The 23783-nt window shown below is 39.7% G+C and overlaps 2 protein-coding genes and 1 long non-coding RNA gene across 3 annotated transcripts in view; 1 reads left to right on the top strand and 2 right to left on the bottom strand.

Moving 5' to 3' along the window:
* The window catches only part of LOC145423961 (NACHT, LRR and PYD domains-containing protein 12-like), a 943237-nt gene that overhangs the window by 799574 nt on the left and 119880 nt on the right, over window positions 1-23783 (bottom strand). The gene's annotated exons all lie outside the window — the stretch shown is intronic.
* Window positions 1-23783, bottom strand: part of LOC145423979 (ribonuclease inhibitor-like) — a 204605-nt gene that overhangs the window by 167788 nt on the left and 13034 nt on the right. The gene's annotated exons all lie outside the window — the stretch shown is intronic.
* LOC145424031 (uncharacterized) lies at window positions 14315-16315 on the top strand. The gene is made up of 2 exons (XR_013904985.1): window positions 14315-14859; window positions 15250-16315. It is a non-coding gene; the product is annotated as an uncharacterized LOC145424031 (long non-coding RNA).

Below are 23783 nucleotides of genomic sequence, written 5' to 3'. Positions count from 1 at the left end.
AGGAGGGCAGGACCCCAGGGCATGCTTCAGGCCGTGGTTTACCCAGAACACCAGAACAGGGCCCTGTTTCAGGAAGCCGGTTTAGAAAACTCAGAGTGAAAAACGATACGCAGGGTTGAGTAACCCCGAACTGTCCAACTCGGAATATTCGGTTTCAGAAAGGCTGATAACAAGTAGTTCAATCAACGCGGAGTTGCGTCAACCCCAAGTGAAGCGCGCGGACGAGGATACATAAAGCCCTGATAAGCGGACCACAGATTAAGCGAGTCACCATGGAGACGGAGGGAAAGAAGGCGCGGTCAATGTATTTTACAGCGCTTGAGGCCGAAATTCTGATGGCAGCATATGCCGATAACATGCAAATCTTGCAGGAAAAAAGTAACACAGCCACAGCTGCAAAAGAAAGGGAGCATGCATGGCAAAACATAGCCGACAGAGTCAATGCGTGAGTGTTAATTTAAACATTGATCTAGGGATTTCCACCCATTTAACACGTTATTTTATCATATGTTATTTTATTTGTTATTTTATACATTTTATTTTGTGACGTGATGTGAGCGCAGGTGCAACCCAACAGGCCCCAAACGTGCCTGGCAGCAAGTAAAAATGAAATATAAAAATATAGTCCAAACAGGTAAGGTATAATTGTATTATGAGCCATAGTGCTTGGTCTGTTTGTCCCATGTAAATCAATTGCAGTTAGAGGCTACATTAATTTTCTTTCTGTAAGCACTTATTGAAATTATCTGAGCACATTACAAGTACATATTTGCTTACTCTGTATGCTCAAATGTGACCCCGTTATAGCCAACAGAAAAAAAGCGGAGGCCCGAAAAACAGGTGGGGGTCCTCCACCACCACCACTCACAGAGGCTGAGCAGTTGGCCCTCAGCCAAAACAGTGGGCGCCCTGTGGCCGAAGGCATCTCTGCGGGGACATCCTCTGAGTCAATAACCCCGCAAGACACAAGTGCCTACATAAGGGGTAAATTCAAAATAATACATGATGTGCATACATCCTTTCTTCACAGTCACCTTTGCAGTGCTACTCATTCATTTGATAAACTCTTTACCATAATGGATTATTTTGTAGTGAAGTTATTTTCCTACTGATTTTGCCTTCCCTCAGTCTTGGTTGTCTTTGAGAGCATAATGACAATGAAGTGTAAGGTGATTGGTATGTTTGTTAATTGCCATTTGGTCCCTTGTAAGTCATAAGTGACCTGTATAAACCTCATATGCTATCAGTTGATGGTGGTGGTGTACTGCATCTGGTGCAGCCTCCTGTTGAGCCAGACCAACATGCAGTTGTGAGTAATACTCCACAGATTATATGAGTTTACAGTAGAACAGCAATGTTGTTTATTTCTTTACTACAGGAAAATAATGAAGAAACATTGACAGCTGTTACAGAGGAGGAAGCAACAGAGACACTTTATGAGGTTTACATCTTTTAATACTTTGTGTACAGGAAATACAGGCGACCAATAAAGCCAGTTGAACAGAAAATCTGTTTATTCGTCTTTCAACATGTTGAGGTGATGGGTCAAAAGAAATGATTGTGACATATGGTGTCTCTGACTGCTCTTCCATCTTGTATGTCCGTGGGAGGGTCAGGATGTTCATGGTTTGGATCACTGCTGATGTTTGGTTCAGAAGGACAGTGTTCTCCTCTAATTGTGGCAATGTTGTGAAGAATCACAGATGCCACAATAATGTCACATGCCCTTTCTGGGGTGACCCTGAGTCTTTGCAGGCACTGGAACCGGGCCTTAAGCATTCCGATAGTCATTTCAATTCTGTCTCTTGTCCTGCAATTAGCCAGATTATATCACTGCTGTGGGCCCGGTTCAGGGTCAGGGTAAGGGGTAAGCAAATAGGGTAAACATGGATACCCCCTATCACCAAGCAAGTAGCCAGTGAACTCTCCTAAGACAGAAGGATACACTTCAGTTCAAATGTCCCTGAAGCAATTGGTCTTTATATATTTTACAGTATTCTCAACTCACCATGTCCAAATTTTGTGCTCAGTGTACATTCACGGAATATTTGTGAGTCATGGACAGAGCCTGGCCACTTGGCTTCCACATTTGTGATAATGTTGGCAGCATCACATATGATCTTCACAGTGCAGAGAACACAAATTAGCATCCATTACTATAATGAAATAATTTGTTAGTTTGACATGCTACAGGGAACTATGTACCTGTACATTAATGCTGTGGAAAGACTTCCTGTTCACATAGTCTCCTTCATTTACTGAAGGAGCAATGATTGGAATGTGAGTGCCATCTGTACAGCCAATCACGCCTGGGAACCGTGAAAATAAATGTAAAATTTAAGTAGTAGTTCAAGTATCACCACATCATAAATTAAGTTTTGGTCATCCTGATACCTGCAATTTTGTGGCATCCCTCTTTGATGAATCTTGTGGGTCTATGACCGGGGAACACCACAGACGAGGAGACGTTTCAGTGCAACTGTAACACGTTTCAGTGCAACTGTAACATTCCTGACTGCCCGACAGACAGTAGCCTTGGAAACGTGCTCAGCGTCATCAATATTATACAGAAAGCTCCCGTTTGCAAAAAACCGAAGTGCAATACAAATAATATGTAATGAACTGAGAGCATGTCCGCGATGTGTCACATGCGTAATATATGGCCTGAGGATGTTATCCAAATAACTTATAGATTGTGCTGAGAAACGGTAACGTTCGCACAGAAAATCATCAGGAAATGATAAAATGTCCAAACGCGCTCTGATCACTCTCTCCCGGCGGAGAGCTCTGCAGAGAATTTGGGCTTCACGATCTACTGGCTCTTCAAGGAAGGGACACGCCATGTCCGACACTTCCTACTGTCAGGTTTCCGACAAAGGGGCGGAGACAGTCAGGGTTAGTTGTAGTAAACCTGCTAGGGGGCAGGTTAGCTTCACGGAGTGTGTCGTCATAGTGACTCACTGAGGCTTCATCTGAACTCACTTTCTGAAACCGAAAACCCAGAGTTTTCGTTAACTCAGGGTATACTTACTCAGTTTTTCCACTAAACCGGCTTCCTGAAACAGGGCCCAGGAAAGTGATGAACACAAACACCCACACAAACACACACATCTACATGCACTGACTCAGAATGAAGAGAAACACACATATGAACATATGCACTCGTTGATTGAGTGAGAAATGACACACACACGTGCAAAAAAAAAAAAAATCGAAATGCTGATTCAACTCACTGAGGAGTGATCCACACACACACATTTACAAGCTTGTGCAATAAAGAGTGATACACACACGCTGTTGCAATGAAGAATGCTTTACTAACAAATGCTGCACACAAACATCCAAATATGGAGTCGGTTACAACAACAAGAAGCCATTGATTGTTTATTGGTTAAATGCATTTCATGCCACACAGAGGGCATCTGTGTAGATTTAGGGGACAAGGTCTAAAGTAGTTTGGTTGTGAAAACAATGTCTGTGCGTGATGTCTGTTTATGGCTCAAGGCCTCCACTGAATTGTTTACTGTGCTTCACACAGCCTGATAAGGAGCAGTGGTACAGAGTGAAAATGATGAATTAACGGTGTGAGTTTTATTTCGGAGAGAATATGAAAAGGTTGTGTTGATTTGACTCAGTTGTTTAAGTTTCTGCCAAAGCAAAACATTTGTGTGCAACCAGTGTCCACTATTGAATTAAGTCAATCCAACATGTATTTGTCAGTGCAAAAAGGAGTTACGGTGCCTGTATGCCTACACAATATAGTGTGTGAAGTTTTGGTTGATTTTTGGGTTTTGTTTGACACTAGGTTGATTCTATCAGTGAGGTTTGGATTGTTCTCTTTCTCTAACATAGAGAAAGAGGGTTTGATCTTTGGACATGTTTGTAATGGGCCCCAGTATTTGTTATTATATGAGTGTTTTATTGGTTACGTTTGTTTTTGCTTTTGTTACAGTGCACTGAGATAAGAACATCAGAGAGGTGTGATCCACCGGTGGTGATATTTTGGTATCTTGTGAGTTCCTGATTTAACAAATCAGCTCTTTAATCCAGGCCTGAGAGATTGAACTTTAAAGCGCTATAAAATATTCTTACTGAAAACAGTCGCAAAGTATTTTTCTCCATGATTATAATGGGCTTGGGAGAAATTCACTTATATGGGACATTGATCACATGAGAAGTCCTGAGCCTAAAAGGATTGCAGCGAGTCGATCCAGTCCAAAAAAGAAAAAAAAACAAACAAGGAACTGTTTCCTTTAAAATGATGACGTCATCTTGCTGGTGATGGAGGCTCGAATAGGTTGCGCGTGAGACTCCATTATCAGCAATATCTGGTATGAATGTGTGTGGATGTATGCATGTGACTGGACTGTGACGGACTGACGACTAAAAGTTTTAACTGACTTGATATTGAGACAAAAACGGTACCGACTTTAGGATTATTGAATGTCCACAGACAATTCACCCAGCCTGTAAAAGAAGGGTGGAGGTTTTGTTTTTGCAAGAACAGAAGGATGACAGAGACTAAAGAGCTGTAGCTTCACAGGAGTGTGAACTGCAGGCTTAACCCTTTGGTTGCTAATTTTGAGTTACTGATGTTTGCATTAAGAAAATTGTGTTTTAGTAGCTGTGTTTCGATTAATGTATCATATTATATGGTGGGGAATGTTAAATGCTAAAGTGAAGAAAAGGTTTGATTCCACTCATGACTGAACATGTTATTATTAACCATAGTGGGTCACTGTAAAGAGTCAATTAATTTTTACAGAGGTAAAAAAAAACAAAAAAAAAACCCTCCACCGAGGTCTATGAATAACAGGGGAATGATAGACAGCCACACTCAAAATGGAGATATGTAATGATAAACACTGGTCCCCATCTTTTGGGCGCTTTCTTGAAGTAGTCAACAATTTAAAAGTAAGATAAAATAACAGGGGCATGTGCTGAGGGGTGGTGCTGCACAAGAACAAGAGTAAAATAAAGAGAATATTGTTTTCAGTTTTGAGAAGTGCAAATTAAAATGTACCATTACACTCAGAGGATCAATATGAAGTTTGATATTTGTCAATTTTGAATGAAGTACATGACTGGTGACTGTTCTGTCCTGAGCTTTTGTTTTTACAGCACCCGCTTGATCACACCAACAGTTTCTCGCCACCGAAGAGGGGTACTTGCAAAAAATAGAGAATGGGGAGGAATATCATCAAAACTGGAAAAGGTAATCCCCAAAGGGGGTGATAACGCCATAACTTTCACTTATGGTCAAATTCTCAAAATTTGACCCCGAACTTGAAAAATTCTTCAAACATTTAGAGACAGAGTGGAGGTTTAGATCAACACATGTCACAAACCACATAAGGCTGGAGCATTTGAATCAAAAAGGTGAATTGATACGCAGCAAAATGTTGATCATATTGATTATGTTTATTCCAGGGTGCAGAGATTATTATTATTAAAGACAACAAATGAAATAACGAAAACTAGAAGTGGAAAAATTTGCGTTAACGGTAATAAAATCAAAACAAAAAGGAAAACTAACTAAAACTGTACTGAATGTTCACAAAACTAACTAAAATTAACTAGATTTATAGCAAAATGTGTTTAGTTGCATTGATGTGTGCGTGCCCTGCAATAGTAAAGTCAAGGCAGTACGTTAGTCGAGTCGTCTGTGTTGCTGCTCCGTCCACGCGCAGAATCATGTCAGGAAAAGTCGGGAGAAAGCGCCAGAGTCCAATTTAGGATTACTTTGAATATGACTGTTTTTTAGATATAGCAAGAGTCTTGTAGTGGAGAGAGACACAATGTCCTCCTGAGACCCAGGGAAAGAAAAAAGGGGAAAGTATTTTCATTTTTTTCTTTTTCTTTTTTCTTTTTAAGATAAATCAAGTGCTGGGACGGTAAAATAAACACATTACAAAAACAAAATTGTTTTTAACTAATTTTATTTAAATTTTACAACATGTGCACTACAGTGCACAAGGGGAGTTCATTGATCACGAATGTGAAACTAACAACATTCAAGAGCTATTTAAGAAGATTACATGTTCCACTGAAATTTTTGTAAGCAGGATATTAAAACTTATTTATATAACAATATCATAAAAATGTAGATCAGGGATCAACTTAGAAGTCACTGACACTTCACTAGCTGTAAGCCATTGGTTCAGGAATAAGTGATTGCACTGGGCTTTCTATTTCACAAAAGTCAATTCATTTATGATATCTGAGGAAGTACTGTGATTTTTATTTTTATTTGGAGACACAAAGGAACATTTGGCACTTCCCACATCTCACATATGTTTTACTGTTGCACCCATTCTACAACTGAAATGCCTTGGACTGTTAACCATTTCAGGCAAGTGGAGTGAACCATATTTTGTCATGTTCTCCGTGAAACTAAATGAGCCTAATTCTTAAAGACCCCTCAAATCATTTACTAGATGTTTATTCTTTGAAAATTAATAAAAATCTGAGTTTAACAAAACATTTTAAATGTAAATATCAAGCTTACCTTTCTTTCTTCCATAAAATGTGCTTGTGGGCACGTCAGCCATTTTGAAAAGGTGGGAAAAACAATTGGCAAGGCCACACCCCCACACATGTGATATAATTTTAAAGGTACTGTTGTCCTCGCTAAGAAACATCAGGACTTAGAGGAGTGGCAAGTAGAGTATGAGAGCTACAAGCAAAAACTAAATGTGTACTACAGTGCGCAAAAATGAATTACTGGGCCATCAGGGGGTTATGAGGGACATTTATGACACGAAAAATCCCACAAACCTTAAAGTGCACTTGAAAAGCTCACACAAGAAGGTTAACCTAGCTTACCTTGAAGAGCTCCCCCACTCAACCCGCATCCCCCGAAAACAGCTAACCCCAGATAAGGCAGCGTGATGTATCCCGAGATAACAGGACTGGGACATCTAAATAAATGTGTGAAACAATCGCCTTCAAAAAGGTTATCAATTCACTTCAACCAAAATTAGGAACACTCGGTGCGGCAAGAGTTAATAGTTATTAGTCTCAACACCCAAGGATAACCAGAAGAGCATGATTGATATGATGGAACTGAGATTTTGTTACACTTAATTTTTGCAAAACACAACTAAAACTAAACTGAAACTAAGGATTTTCAGGAAAATAAAAACTAGACTAAACTAGCAAAGAATTGGTAAAAACTGATTCCAACTGGTAAAACAAAATTGAAAATCTGGAGGCAAAACTAGAAAAAACATAGAAACTAATGAAAATTGCAAAATAGTTAAAACCCTGGGGCGGAGATTGGCAGATCTGACCAGGAAATGTTATAAGATGGATTGTCAGGACAGTCAGCGTTAAAGCCACTTTCAGTCCATACTAGGATGGCATTGGACATCTTCGGGGCGGAAGAGAGTTGGTGTGACCAAGGTGTGGTTTGGCTTGTTTTATGTATATTTGAGATCATATGGCTCTGGATGGACCAGTTACCAGGGCATGGAAGGAGGACAGACTCATTGACTGAGGAGAAGGAATTTCCTGGGATTGGAGATCCTCTGGGTGAGTGGTTGATTAAAAGCATGCATAAAATAGAAGTTATCTGTTGTTATTGATTGGTAATAGATTGATAATTGGCCACATTTACAGCTGTATTGACTTGTTGTGGACGTAGTCGACTTCAGGTTTAAGCACTCTAATTAACAGGTTGAAAATAGTGACATTAAAGGAAGAGTATGCAGCACCACCCTGTCAGACGCCAGTGACGGTGGAGCTCACTGATGAATCAGGTGAGCTGGATTCATGGCTGATTCAAAACTAAGATCCCCCTGCTGTGGTCAGGAAGGGGAGAACAGGGGGAAATAACATTTAAAAGAGGCATTTATAAACGTTTATGGGTCAAGCGAAACGGGATAAAAGGGGGTGTTTTACTGTTATTTTAATATCAGCATTATTATTGTATGAGAATCATGCAACAAGCATTGCATCGATGATCATTTATTGAAGCTTTTGACCTTATACTAACATCTGTGTTCCTGTGATGGTTATAACCTCTGATGAATCTTCTATTTACAGGTGTTAGGATAATGATATAATTTTTATTGCAGGTGTAACCATGATCATTTTTATACATATTGCAACTTGTTGCTCATTGTAGAGTTGTGCTCAAGTTAATAAGGGTTAAAAGCTACAGTCAGCGCGAATGTCTGACTGATCTATTGAGGGAAAAGGCTTCGAGCATAGAAGGCCGCACGCGCTTACAAAACACTGATATCATGTTATTCTTTGTGATCTTTTCTTCAATTATGTCTTTAAGTTTAGTTTAAATAGTGGCAGTTAATTAAACGACATTTATTAAAATATTAAATACCTGAGTCAGAACATTACACGCAGATCACCTTAACGATCTGGGAAACCTTGTAGCTGCCTAACCTTTTCTTTTAATGTTCTAGCTCCGTTGATTTGACACATGGGGATGTGTCAAAAAAAAAAAGGGGGGGGGAAGTTGAGCTTTAACATCAAACAAGGATTATTTGAACATTTTATAACTTCATTTGTGTCTTTAATACCTTAGGAATGGTAAAACTTAAGCTAATAGCGGCCCGAGAAGTTTCCGGTCTTTTGTAGAGAATCAGTAAGAAGCATAGATCATTATTTCCATGTGTAAGCATCAATCATTGAAATGAACTGAATAGCGTTTAGAAGATTTGTTAATTTCTTTGTCTTTTGTTAAAAAGAGGGGTTTCAATAATTTTCAGACACACCTTGCAAATGTGCTTATAACGAGTTGGCACTTGGTCTTTTGAAGGTCATAAGCTTCGTTCGGCGTGATGGTCCGGACTGATATATTGCAGGTATTGACTTTGAGTGCAGAGGGCTAAATGCAAACACGCTTACACACACATAGGATATGATTAGAATAAGTCCCTGGAACATTCTGAATGTTTTTAAACCAATTCTGAATCACTAGAAGGTCAGTAGATAACAACATTAGATTATTAGGGTTAGGAAGAGAGGTGTTTTGGTTTTCTGTCTCTTACAGAGAAAGGAACAGACACCAGACGAGGTCACAGATATACGAGGATCCTCCGCAGCAGAGACAGACACAGTGACTGCCAAGACACCAACTGGGTCCAAGGGTCATGGCGTTTGGGCTCCAGCTAGTCACCACAAAAGGATGGATCCCATAAACACAGCAATAACCATGAAGGGGTTGGCGGAAATCCGGGAACACCAGACCAACGAAGTTCGAGAGGCTCTTGGGCAAAAAGGGGGACACCTTCCTGTTCCTTTTTCTGGAGGATACACAGATCGTTGTTTGAAATCGGGGCAGAATAATCCCCTGATCTGTGCCACGACTGAAGGGTTGTCTAACCCCTGAGGTTGAAGAATGAAGAGCAGAGGATCACCCAACTGGACGACACTGGTAGCTGCAGCAATAACATAAAAGGCTAAAAGCTCCTTGGACAGAGGTTCTAGTCTGAGTACGTCTGGAGGGTATAAGGTAGCACCAAATAAAGCTGTGGGAGACCTGGGGAGTGTCATCTGTACCTGCTATTGTTGGAATAATAGTTTGTCTTGCATCTGAACTGCGCAAACATAGAGGTCATCCCACATATGGTTCGCCCCTCAGGGGGACAAAGGACCTCAGGAGTGAGAAGAGATGAACCCAGCCACACTGGATTATGGGGTGTTGGTGAGCTCATTATTCTAATGAGCTCATCAGGGGGAATTATTAGATTATAATATTATTTTATGCCATGTTAGACCCCTAATTAAAGATTGTGAATTATTATGTAGTTTTAGTTGGCATTATTCTCCTGAATTAGAAGAAGCTGATAACTATTGCATTAGTTAAACTGATTTGCATTACATTAAACTGCTGACTTGTTGTGAATGAATGATATTGTTTTATGATGCATTATACTGCTGAGTTATAAGAAATACTGTTCGCAGAAAGTAATTGTCTTATTTGTCTGATTAGAAGAGAACAGAATATACTGGAGTTTTCTGCCCCATCTCAGCAGGAGCAGATAGACGGGGAGCCAAGGTCGTAGCTTAGGCGCTGTGTGAGAGAAAGCATGTGAATGTTTAGGCTTTTTATGATAAGGTGGAGGCACCAGAGGCTATAAGAGTTTGAGCAATGCTCCACCATTTTGAGATCTGAGGCTGTCTGCATCAGTGTCCATCTCCCACGCGTGTGTTCATTAAAATCATCGTTTGACTCAACCCGACCGGACCAGTGTTGTTATTGTGGTTTTTCCTCTTGTCTCCATCCCCAATATTTTGAACCATAACACACGCTATTTTAGTTTAAAATGCTTATAATGTTATGATAAATGGTAGTTTTGTTGTTACTTTTACAATATTATCCATCCTTCAGCTTCAGCGAACATGACAGTTAGCAGTGTAATAATTCCTCTGTGATAAAGAAAAATTAGCTTGTTTTCTTTTTGTGTGGGAGCTCGCACAGTGTTTCAACTTTACAGCCTTTTAATATGAAAGTCCTGTCAGTACACTTCCTTTTTACATCATTTCACACTTGCCCCGTGAAGGGCAACAGTCTGACGTCTGCTTAGCCAGGAAAGCTTCAGCTTGTTTCTTTCCGCACATCTTCCTCTTCACTGTCGGTGGCTTACAGACATGTTAACAAGCATGGACGTATCAAAACTTTGCTTGATTTTGCTGTTACCACTAGCTGTGTCCCATGATGCTGAAGGTAATACAAGGAAACTATTTTCATTATGCATTATTAATATTTTTAAATTTATAACCTCCTTGCTTTTAGTTTAAACTAAACACATTATTATGGGATTAAAAAGATGGTTTAACATTCACAAAATATAGAAACTAAAGTCCTCTCTGACACAGGCTGAATCTTGTATTTACCGTATTTTGCTGTCCCTGTTTACAGAGACTGTTGTGAAGACAGTCAGGAGAGAACACGATGTCACTCGGATTTGCAACAAGGAAAGTGAGACTACTATTGTTTTGATTATCTGTAAGATCAAAAGACAGAGGGACACAGGAGGAGAGTGTCATCTGCTGTATCGACACGGAGAGAACGTTACTCAGGAATGTGACCCCAGGTTCTCAATAACAAAAGAAAATCAGACTGCCTTTCTGGAGCTGACCAGTTTAACACCAGCTGATAGTGGGAACTTCACCTGTGAGTGTACAAACACTGAAGGCACATATATTGTCCATATCAGTGTCACTGTGGAAGGTAAATGCATTTTGGTTTCTTTATTTGACACAGTTATTCAGCACTGTGTTAGCATTGTATTGACCTGCTTATGTGTTTTTTATTCTTGTAATTTGTTCATTTCTTTTCTTCTTATTTTCACTTACAGCAGTTTAAATACTCTCACTGACTCATTTATCAGGTACATCTTTGAACCGAGTTGGACCACCTTCAGCCATCAAACATGTCTTCATTTTTTGTGGCACAACAAGGCGCTAAAAACATTCCTCAAAGATTCTCAAGACATATTGAAATTACATCATCACACAGTTGCTGCAGATTCGTCAGCTGCTCTTACTTGAAGCAAACTTTCTGTTCCACCACATCCCAAAGGTGCTCTGCTGGATTGAGATCTGGTGACTGCGCAGGCCGTACATGATTTGAGCGCCGTGACATGGTGTGGTATCCTGCTGGAATCAGCCATCAGACGATGGGTATTTTTTGGGCATAAAGACATGAATGTGGTCAGCAACAACCTTCAGGCAGGCTGTGGTGTTTAAATGATGCTCAGTGGTCACTACAGGGTCCAAAGTTTGCAAAGAAAATCCTTCACAGAGCATTACACCACCAGCAGTCTGAACTGTTAGAAATCAACTCATCGGGCAAGGCATCGTTTTTTTAGTCTTCTGTTGTCCAGACTTGCAAACTGTAGCCTCAGCTTGCTGTTGTTAGAGGACAGCAGTGATATCCAGTGTGGTCCGCTCTGCCTCAAGGTTTGATGTGTAAACAGCATTTTTACCCAGAGAATCACAGCTCACTGGATATTTTCTATTTTTCAGACCATTGTCTGTGAACAGAGATGATTGTGTGGGAAAATCCCAGCAGATCAGCAGTTTGTGAAGCACTGGGACCAGTAACATGTGCCGTGTTGCTCTGTTTGAGCATTGATTTGCTGACATTTTATTATTTTATTAACCTTTATTTAACCAGGAAGATGAAGCTGACATGTGATTGACAAATGAAATGAACACTGAAATATTTGTGTTACACCCTGAACAAGTATACCTCATAAAGTGGCCAGTGAATGTATATAAGCAGCTGGACCAATTTCAGTTCATAGTAATATTCAGAAAAGATGCAAAAGAAGAAGAAGACAAAAGAAAAGAGCACAGTGACAATATTTAAAGCTCTGTGGTTATAAAACTGGGGTTTCATTACTTCACTCAGAGTTTCAGTAGACGTAAACTGTGTTTGATTTGTGTTTTGATTTCCAGGAAATGAAAGTAAATGATTTTACTGACAAATGCATCTTTTCAATGATTTAGACACAAACGAGGCCCACACTTCAGCAGACAAATCTTTTTCCGTTTATCTGCCCGGTGTTGTGATCATCTTTATAACTGGAGTTATCGTGGGATTTATCTACTGGAGGAAAAGTAATGGGTGAGACTATTTTTGCTGCAGTAATTCAAAGATGATATAGATGTAGAGAAAGTAAAAGGAAACATCACATTTCAATAAATGAGAATTCGCTGTATGTTAAACATCATGTCTAGAATGAACACTTTTTATCCTTCCAAAAATAATTATCATTATTAAGAGAGAAGATAATATAAATGTAGATGTTCTTACTTGATTTTTCTCTGTTTGAATGTGAATAGTGTTACACTAATGCTGACATCCTTTCTTATCAACGTGGCTGCTTAAGGTCAGGAACATCTGGAGTGTCTGTACCTGAAAATCCCAACGGTTTGGTGAGCAATTTATTGCTACGATCTACAGCAGCTAGTTAAAAGTTTGCAGAAATGTAGTTTTTTACCATCAGGGCCTTATGAGCCTATACTGGTGTTTTTAAAAGTTATGTTTGACTTTATGACTTTCTGTCTCATTTCTGGGATGCTTAGAACTCATATTGCACTGCTGGAAATAGTTTATTTTGATGATTAATTTTGCATTATAATATTTATTTTTGTTTTTCCTGCATTATATAAAAATTGGTGTATTTCAGAAATAAAACTATGAAGACACTCAAAATAAATTTCCTGTGGTGGGAAACTATTTTGTGCAACTATTTTGTATTTACAGTTTTGAGAGATAAGCCTCTTAAATTTCTCTAACTAGAAATATATGTTAAAAAACAAAAACGATTTTCAATTTTTTGGTAGTTTATTGCATTTTTTTGCAATTTATGTAATTACTGTGCACTTAATGCAGACATATTATTAGAATTTGGGCTATAATGGTTGTATTGATGTATATCAACTTGAAATGCTCCCAAAAATGGCACTACAGCATGTAAAAATATAATATGAGCTCTGGCAGACTTGGTAAAACATGTACATTTATGTTTTAGGATGTTACTTATATAGATAATTACAGATTAGTGTTATAATACTGTTAGTGCCAACTTCAGTGTCCTTTATTTTGTGAAGAAGCTCTTACAGAAATGAGCAGTAACATTAAATAATCCAGGCAACAGATGGAGAGATTTAAAGATCAATAGAGTGTGTGGGTAGACCGGGTTGAACTTGATTAATACCTAAAATATTTCACTTTTCTAAAGGATGACGATGAGCCAGATCAGCCCTATACAAACCTTCAGCAGCCATCGAGTGATTCCTACCAGACTCTCATCTCAGTGAACCATCAACACGACAACAAGACACGCTCAGCAAGAAGCGCAGGAACTGTCGGAGTGGATAATAAAGCTCTATGAAACATTTTAAAGTATATAAAACTTTAGGTGACATACTAATATAATAATATTCATATATTAAAATAAACGTCCATCTTTTCACACTGGATAGTTGTTTCCCAGTAATGGAGACCATTCAGTCATAATACTCCAACTCAGGCTCTCAGATTTAATACAATACAAACACAATAAACTGTGGCAAACATGACTCTTTGTATCAGACTAGTTTTGTTTTTGAACAAACATCTCATCATAATTTGAACACAATGTCCATCCAGATAAACAGAGAGATCAGTCTGGCTTAAACAATGTTGGTGGTTTACCTTCTACTGTCCTTCCACTTTTATGCACTTCTATTTTAGACATAGTAAAAGTTTCAGTGTAGACACAAGAGGTGAAATAAGGAGGGTGCAAGTCTTCCTGCTTTCAATGTAGTCTACCTCACACTGTCAGCCACAGTTACTTCCTCACCAGCATGACTGCACGGAAACTCTGCTTTCTCCTGCTTCTGCTTGTGGTTTTTAGCAGTGAAGGTAAATATATATAATTAAAAAAGAAAAGCTGTAAAGCCAGGTGTTTAAGAAGAAAGCTTTAGTTAGGTTAGTGAAATAATATATGTGATTGATTTTCCCACAACAACAAATATATAGAAACTATAATCCCGATTTTGTTTCATTTTAACTGGAACAATTTATAGAGACTCTTGTGAAGACAATTGGAAAGAAACCCGATTCCACTCAAATATGCAGCAAAACAACTCTGAATGTTACTGTGATGATACTGTGTGAGATCAGCACAGAGAGGAGCCGAGGAGAACAGCGTCGTCTGCTCTATCGTTACGACCGAGGCTTTATTCATGGCTGTGACTCCAGGTTCACACTGATCAAAGAAAATGAGACTGTGTTTCTCCACCTGCTCAACTTAACATCTGAAGACAGTGGGAACTACACCTGTGAGTGTGGATTTCGTGGTGGATTGTATGTTCTCCATCTCAGTGTGACTGTGAGAGGTAAAAACATTTTCTATTTATACCCACACCGCAGATTCAAGGTGGATGTTTGGAACTGCGTTAACACTTTCTTTTCTGTCATACATGGTTTGAGGTCGTCATTCCCGCCTGCAGCGGATTAATGAAAGGTTTCAGTCAGGAGATGAACATCTGGAATGTTTTTAAGCTCTTCTTCTGGCTAATTTGTTTAAAATTTCATTATAAAACTGCTCCAATCACAACTTTGGTGTTATTTCATCAGTGAAATGTTTGAATGATGCAATTGTAACTCTAATGTGATGAAAAGATAAACATGTTTTCCACTTTAATATAACAGGTTAATGCAAATTTCGTGACTTTTCATGTTTTCAAAATGAAGTTTTTTTGTGTGTGTGTGGCAACATTCAACAGACGATGGAGATTCTTCTGGCATGAAGTTCATGGCTACAGTTCCCATCATTTCTGCTGCTGCTTCACTCATCAGTGTGGCTGTGATAACCTGTGGTTACAGCCTGAGGAGAAATCCTCGCAGGTGAAAACTTTTACTGACGCACTTAAACTCATGAAATGACCCTTTGAAATCACTTGAGCACATTACTGCATACAGCAGCCACTGTGGTGTTCAAAGTATCTCATAGGTTCTTTTAAAACACCACACATTAGTTGTAGACATAGCTAGTCTTGTTTTTGAGGTATTTTTCACCCCATGACCTCTGATGTTTTTATCCTAACAGAGAAAACAGATCAGGTCTAACTAACTTAACAGGATCTGAAACTCGCCAGATGTTTGTGAGTTTTCCATAGTTCTGTTTTACACTTAATTGTGCCGAGGCTGCAGTGCATTATGTCTGTGTTTTAAGCTGCACTTTAATTAAATGTAAATGACAGTGTAAATTGTTGTTTAGGACAAAGAGGACCGCTACATGAGCCTTCATCGGCAAAACATCGATGTCTACCAAACTATCTCCTCCGGTCGCCTTCATCATGATGCTGAGGCCACTGCATGTCACAGTCATGTACAATAATAATCAGAGATGGAGTTTTTACCCTGACTACGTGATCTATAAAACTATGATGCTAGACATGCTATCTATAAAAGACACTGACATTTTAACTTGCCAGCATCATGTGTACTGTTAGTTTGTTTTGCACTGAAAAAAGAGAAAAATATTAACGTCCAGTAAAACTTGTAATGATGTTGTGAATGAATTGCCTGAATTCATGGCTTTTAACACCATTTAATTTCTGTTTTTTATCTGGTTTGAACGTTGAAAATCCTGCCACTTGGCTCTGTGGCCTCTGCCACCATTATGGTTTTTGCTATACTGGTCCACTTGATAGTCATATTTGATGATGATTTTACTTTATTTTGAGTCATTAGAATCAGAACGGGGGTCAGGAAAGAAGAAAAAAGATAAGCTGGGGAGAAAGTTAACAGAAGAAGAGGGAAAAATAGAGAAGAAGAGAAATAGATGGAGAGGAAGAGAGAAAAAATACTGAAAATCTATTTCATCATCTGCTGAAAAACACAAGGAAAAACCAACACAGTGGGGAACCCACAGCAACAAACAATAATATGCAGTAAGTAGGCTAGTAAGTAGTAGTAAATAATAGATATTAAATGTTACTGAGCAGTAAATGGGCCCAGAGGGCCGAGACCTGAGGGCACCCCACCCGCAGCACAGGCCCAACAGAGCCAGGGGGCCGGGCCCCACCGAGCAGCCGCCCAGAGTGAGCCACTAAACACAGAGAACCACTAATGCACTGTGGGTGGGGGCACCAGCTACTGGCAGGAAGTGTGGTGGGGGGAAATAATACGTGACTATTTTTATGTGGAGTGGAATTAAACTGCCATAGAATATGCTTGTGGTGGATTTGACTCAACACAAGCGTATTGTCAAAGTGTTCTTTGGCATGCATCGAGACAGTTTCTCAGATACTGAAGTGACTTGAGCAGAGCCAGTTAAAGCCTACTGTGCTTGAGTGGGCAGCTCAAGTTTCCACGTGGAAGGTTTAGTGAGACAAAGACAGGAAGTTAAAGCTGCTGACTAATAATCTGCAGGTTCCTGATTTGAGTCTCTGTTAAGAGGATGGTGTCTCTGAGATAATTGCTTTTGTGCATCGATAAATAAACAGGGAAATAAATGAATAGAAAAAAGCATCCGAGCGGATGTGCACCGACGGTGTGCCCACTGGTCTTAAAGTGCCTTTGCGCCCCTTACCATTTATGGAGGTCCCATTTGGGCACATTGGCATGGACCTATAGTGTACATGGATATTGCTTTGTATTAGTTCTGGTATATTATACAACACAATAACATGATGCAGTGCTGCTGTGCAACATTTCTGCAAAGAGTGTGGTGCAAGCAAGGAAGATAAGATAACTCTTGCACAGTCATACCTAGTGCAATAATACAACAAAATTGGAAACTGTCCCACCATAACACAATCATTTAGATACAATATTGGACTTTGTTTACATGTAACTGCACAAATAGAATTTAGAAATGTAATTATTGACAAGAGTGAACAACCACTTATAATGTAATCTACAGCTGTGACCAAACAGCTAGATAGAGAATCAGAAGTGTTGTGTTTTCTACAAAGTTTGCTGTTTCAGTGAGAGTCATATGTCGTTTGGAGTCTTCTCTCACCCCCGTTCTCTGCGGCCTGCTGGAGCGGGGGGGGGGCTAGGAGGAGGAGTTGGCCGTCCGACTGCGGTCTGGAGTGTGGGGCCTCCCTGCTGCTGCGGAGTCGGGGCGGTCTGCCTCTCCCCACCGCAGGGAAAAGGGTAACACAATCTGGATCTGGGTGCAGTTCCCCCCTCCAGGGGCAAGGGTACCTAGACCCGGTTTGTAGAGTACGCTTGGGGAGTGTGATCGTGTGTACAGCGTCTCTTTATGTCTGTCTCCACGTTGGTTGAGTGTGGAGTAAGTGCATATGAGAGCATGAGGGTGGGAATGGATGTTTGTGTCTGTGTGTGCCTGTATGTCTGTGTCTATATGTCAGGTTGGGTGTCAGGCGCCACCTCTCTGGGGACATCTCAGGCCCTCCAAGGTTTGGAGGCCTATCTCCCCCCACCACCACTTCCCCTGCCAGTGGCGGACTCCCTCAGGTATCGGTGCGTTGGTGGTTCTTTGTGTCTGGGGGTGGGCGTCCGGGTACACACCGGCTCACTCCTTGGCGGCCGCTTATTGGGGCTCGCTCGGGCCACTTCGGAGGTGGGGTGCCCCCGGCCTCTCGGCCTGGGGCTCGGTCACTCAGGCACAGCTGGCTGCCGGCGGAGCTCACGGGCGCGTCACTGCAACTCCCCCTGGCTTCTGCTCCGCGGCTGCTGAATGAGCCCTCATCTGGGACTCTCCTCAGCTCTTACTGGGACAGTGGCGTGGCTGCCCCTCTGTGGGTCTTCCTTGGTCTCTTGTGTTCTGGGGGCCTCTGGATGTCTGGAGTTTTGATCTCCTCCATACCTGCTTGATACCATAGAGGACAGGGCTGTGGCTCCCCACACTCCCTAGCAGATCATTACATGGAGAAACCTTTGGAATGCAAGCATGCTGATCCACACAGGTATGCACACAGGTGTACACATGGGTATTCACAGACGCGGACTACAGCTTTCTTGGCTGCTGCCTCAAAGCACATTGTGCGCTGTCTATCTTGCGTGCTGCACAATATTGTTTATTATTTAGTAACTATTGATATCTACTGCTAGCTAGTTTATTGTGAGGGTGCTGTTTTTTTTATTATGTTGCTCTTTGTTGTTTGCTGTCTCTTCTGTTTTTTTTTCTCCATACAGGTGACCCAGGTGTTTTGTTTGTTTTTTCTTCCCCCCCTTCTCACCGTCTCTTCTCCCCTTTGGTTTTCTTTCTCTCCCTCTCTTTCATTCTTTCTCCCTGTCCTATCCCACAGTCATGTCTGTCCCGTTTTTAGCAACTGAAAATAAAATAAATTCATAATTATAATAAAGGTCAATCAAATGGACCAATATGGCAAGGCCATGATGATCCACTTGGTAAAATAAATCCGCTTGGCATCTTTCTTGGCCTTAAGACAACAATTCTGATGGCTAAAGATCCAAACGGGACAAAAAGAAAAAAAAAAAAAAAAGTACGTGAAGCCTCTTTGCAACTGATTGCTTGCATTTTTGGGAGGGGGGCCCTCCCAGCATTACCTGTATGTTCCTGACATTTGATTCCACTCAGCAGTTTATTACCTTACAGGGACTGCAGCTCAAGGCCAGTTAAAGTTACACAGACAGGTTCAAGGTATAAAAAAGGCAGGCAAACAAGAAAAATCTTCACATATTTAATTCTCATATTTAAATTGGTTTGGCCCTTCCAGTGGCTGCCGTTGGTGATATTTTATGCAGCTTTTTAAAACCTTAGCATTTGGCCTACCAGTAAGCATTCATATTCAGGTTTACTCAAACAAGGCAGAGAGAACAGTAGCGTGTGAACTCAGCAGCTATCATCAATCCCCCTGTATCAGCTGAGCTATCCAGTCTTTTCAGATCCACTGAGATATTCCAAAATATTGATACATGAAAATGAGAGATGCAGAAATGTAACAAGGCTTCACCCATCACAACTCAAAAATGCATTATTTGTACTACACCCAGCGTGAGTCTACATCCTGTGGACCCGTGACAAGCTCTACAAAATCATTTTGGTTTAAGCATTTGATTTAAGGTTTGCTGATCATTTGGTGACACTATACCGACGCAAATGAGTTAAATCTACAGACCTGAGGCAGATTTTTAATGTAAAATGTTTATGGTAAATGAGATGGCTTTTGCTTCTGTTTTTGCACTGAAAAGCAAATTGTGACAAAATATTAATGGCTTGCCTGAAGGTTCTTCCAGTGTCTTTTTTTTATTTTCACAATTTTTACAGAGGCACAGGAGCAAGTGAAAAAGAAATGAAGAACAGCTCCCCAGAGTGCTACTACCTCTGCAGTGTGATATTCCCACATTAAAGACAGTATTGGTTTTGCCCATTTTCATGATCAGATGATAAATTCTGAAAATTAAAAGTTTCCTGTAATAATGATCCAGTTTGATTTGCACATTATATTTCAGCTGATCCGCATAAGAATGGATTTGAGAAATTGGATGTCTCGACACGGAATCCTGTTTCCTCGGGAGAGTAAGTGATCCACAAAATCCCAGTGCATCGAGAGATAAACAGACAGAGAGGAAAAAAAGGAAACTGAGAGTGTGGTGTAGGGGGAAAGGAAGGAGTGTGACATAGGAGTGCATTTAAGCTCCAGTGCCTCCCATCCTGTGCGTGTGACCGTGGTGGATCTGAAAACCTCAGCTTCGCCCCACAGCAACAGAAAGGAGAGGAATGTTCTTGGGGAGACTAAATTTAGACTCAATGCCCTGTACCATCAATCCCGATTAAGCTAACTGCGTAACTGCACTCGTTGTGGGAAGAATATGGCTCAATGTTGGATCCGGGTTACATAAGTAAAAAAAAAAAAGAGAGTCATATGTCATATCATTTCAAACAGTGGCGATCCAGAAATGTTGTACAAACGAGTAAGACTAACTATAGACTTTAGCCAAAGTTGTTAAGTTAGCTAAAGTGTTGGGATTGTGTGTAAGGCATAAATAAACCTAAAATGCAATGTTTTGGACGTTCTTTGGCACATTTCCCTACTGTAGGGGTCTCTGCAAGCATACGGGGCTCTGAGAGGGAACAAGATGACAACGAGGAATTCTACTGGAAACAGTCGATCATGTCTGTCAAAGCTGAATTCAGGGCAAACTAGGCTAAATTAGTGTTTTTAGCTAACAGCTACAGTAAGCATAAAAGTGACTGTTGGGCTATTATTTGTTAACAGGGGCGATTTTAGCCCATTTTTGGGGTGCTTTGGTTCATTTTTGGGGTGCTTTGGTTCATGTTTGGGGTGCTTTGGTTCATTTTTGGGGTGCTTTGGTTCATGTTTGGGGTGCTTTGGTTCATTTTTGGGGGTGCTTCAGCACTTACTTACTTTTTTTTGACAATATTTCCTGTTTGTGTGACAGACTACTAAAAATATAAAAGGCAGAACTTGGTTGAGAGGTAACATTTTAACAACAAAAGTATCCATAATATTTTTTAATATTTTGTAATAATTTATTTGTAATAATTTATTCTGTTTCAGGAGTGTTTTTATGCATCTGTATTATATTATACAAACACATTAAAAGTGAATCTCTGTCCAAAATATGCACTCAGTTTACTTCTTACTCACTATGAGCATCATTCATTATTCTCCTCCAGTAATTAAGGTTAGGATATGTATTTTTTTTTATTCCAATCCATTCTTCTTTGGCAGCATTTAAATAACCTTGATCAGAATTGATGGTTTTGTTACAGACTTTTCAAAAAAGTGTTTTGCTTTTCTTTCACAAATGTGGGATTAAATTGTTAAAAAGTACAAAACAGTGATGTCATGTTTTGTGACGAGGACCCAGGCACAGAGAGACTTGATGGATTTAATAATCTTTTGATTTAATAAAGAAATTTGCAGACGTGCACAGAGACGGTAAAATTATGATGACTGATAAAGGAGGCGAAGACAACAGACGATGAGGACAGGGAGGATGCAGGGACCGACAGAGACGGGGAAGAAGTCTCATTGTGACGAGTAAAGTGTATCTTGGCTGGCTGGGCAGCTCTCTGGGTGCTCAGCCCCCCAAAGCTCTGATCCTAGAATCCTCCTTGAATTGTGTTAATACAGTATGTCAAAATGAAAGCATAACTGTACAGGGTGGGCCAGTTATATGGATACACTGTAATAACATAGGAATGTAGGCATAGGCACATTAGTATATGTGAGGGGGCAAACTCCTCAAGTTCGGTGGTGACCATGGTGGCCATTTAGAAGTCGGCCATCTGATACCAAATGATACCAAAGAAGGCAAAGTAAATAATTTTTAAAAGTGAATGTAGAGGAAACACCTAAAGTTGTCACGGCTGGGGCAGCAGTCGTGTGGTGGAGTGAATGAGGACCAAGATGCAGACGGCGGTGGAGATGCGAGTGGAGATTTATTTACAGTGAAAATAACAAAGGTGAGGGAAGAAGTGAACATCAACCTAAACTGGGAAGAACTAACAGACAAAGCAGAAAACATGAGGGCAGCAGGGAAACACAGAGATGACACGAAGAAGGAAGAGAGACGTGGAGAAACACCGATGGACACGGAGACTTTTCACCTGTTCCTTTTGTTTGAAGTGGCCGAACTTGGCCACAGTAGGACGTGGTCTCCCGGTCGCAGCCCGCATGGGGCCGATGCGATGCACTCTATCAAAGGCGATGTTCTTCACCGTGTCCTCCAGCAGCTTCAGGTGGGTTTTAACCCTTTTAACAAAAGATCTTTTTGCATGCAGCTCCTGTACACAGGGCTCGAAGCAAATAATAAAACAAAGCAAAAACAAAACAAACAAACAAACAAAAACAACTTTCCACCTTAGATAAGTAACGACATCAATATATATATTTTTCTAATACTCTATTTTTAAACATATTTTTAAACAAGGAAAATGAATTACACCTTTTTAAATCACTGTCATAACTATTCCACAGGTTAACTCCTCTAACAGAAACACATCTCTGCTTTATGTTTGTCCTTATTAGAAATCTGTTCCCCTTAAGTCATATTGACTCTCTCTGACTTTGAACAGCTTCTGAGTACTGGGGCAAAGCAAGTTATTTTGTGCTTTATACATTATCTGTGCCATTTTATATTCAACTAAATCATAAAATTTCAGGGTATTCAGATTAATAAACAAAATGTTAGTTGGTTCTATATAGTTTAATTGGTTTATAATTCTTATAGCTCTTTTTTGTAACTTGAAAATATGAAGAGTGTTCGTTTTATATGCATTACCCCATATCTCCAGACAGTAAGTCATATATGGAAGCAACAGAGTACAATAAAGTGTGTGTGTATAATGATTTTTTGTTCAGGACATGCTTTGTTTTATAGAGAATAGCAATGGTTTTTGACATTTTTGTTTTCACGTGGTTTATATGAGACTTCCAACTCAGCTTATCATCAATCATCACTCCAAGAAATTTATTTTCGTTCACTCTTTCAATTTCAATTCCATTAACCCTGATTTTAGATACATTTTTCATTTGTCTAGTGCCAAAAATAATCAATTTTGTTTTCTTTATATTTAATGATAACTTATTTACATCAAACCAGTTTTTTAATATATTTAACTCCTTTTCCGCTGTAGTCAGAAGCTGTTCTAGGTTTTTACCTGAGCAGTACAGAGTGGTATCATCAGCAAACAATACACATTTTAACAGTTTGGAAACACTACATATGTCATTTATATATAATATAAATAATTTAGGGCCCAGCACAGAGCCCTGAGGAACACCACAAGTTACCTTCAACTGCTTAGATTTTACATTATTGAATTTGACATATTGATATCTTTCATCCAGGTAACTTTTCATCCACTTGTATGCTATCCCTCTTATGCCATATCTCTCTAGTTTATTCATTAATATAGAATGATCAATTGTATAAAACGCCTTTTTTAAGTCTATAAAAACACCAACAATATATTCCTTATTATCTATAGCATTAGATATCCCTTCAACAAGTTCCATCACTGCCATCGAAGTGGACCTTTTCACTCTAAAGCCATATTGTTTATCACTTAGGAGATTATGCTTCTCAATATATTTATCAAGTCTATTAACAAATAACTTTTCTAAAATTTTTGAGAACTGTGGGAGTGGTGATATTGGCCTGTAATTGGTAAACTGACATCTCTCTCCGTTTTTATGGATTGGAATAACTTTTGCTATTTTCATTTGTGAGGGAAACACACCAGTTTGAAAGGACAGATTACAAATGTATGCGAAAGGTTGCACTATATATTCTATAATACTTTTAACTAATATCATGTCAATACCAAAACAGTCAGTGGACTTTTTAT

This window comes from Astatotilapia calliptera, chromosome 23, assembly GCF_964374335.1.
Source record: "Astatotilapia calliptera chromosome 23, fAstCal68.1, whole genome shotgun sequence".
Lineage (NCBI taxonomy): Eukaryota > Metazoa > Chordata > Actinopteri > Cichliformes > Cichlidae > Astatotilapia > Astatotilapia calliptera.
This window is presented reverse-complemented; position numbering and strand designations above follow the sequence as displayed.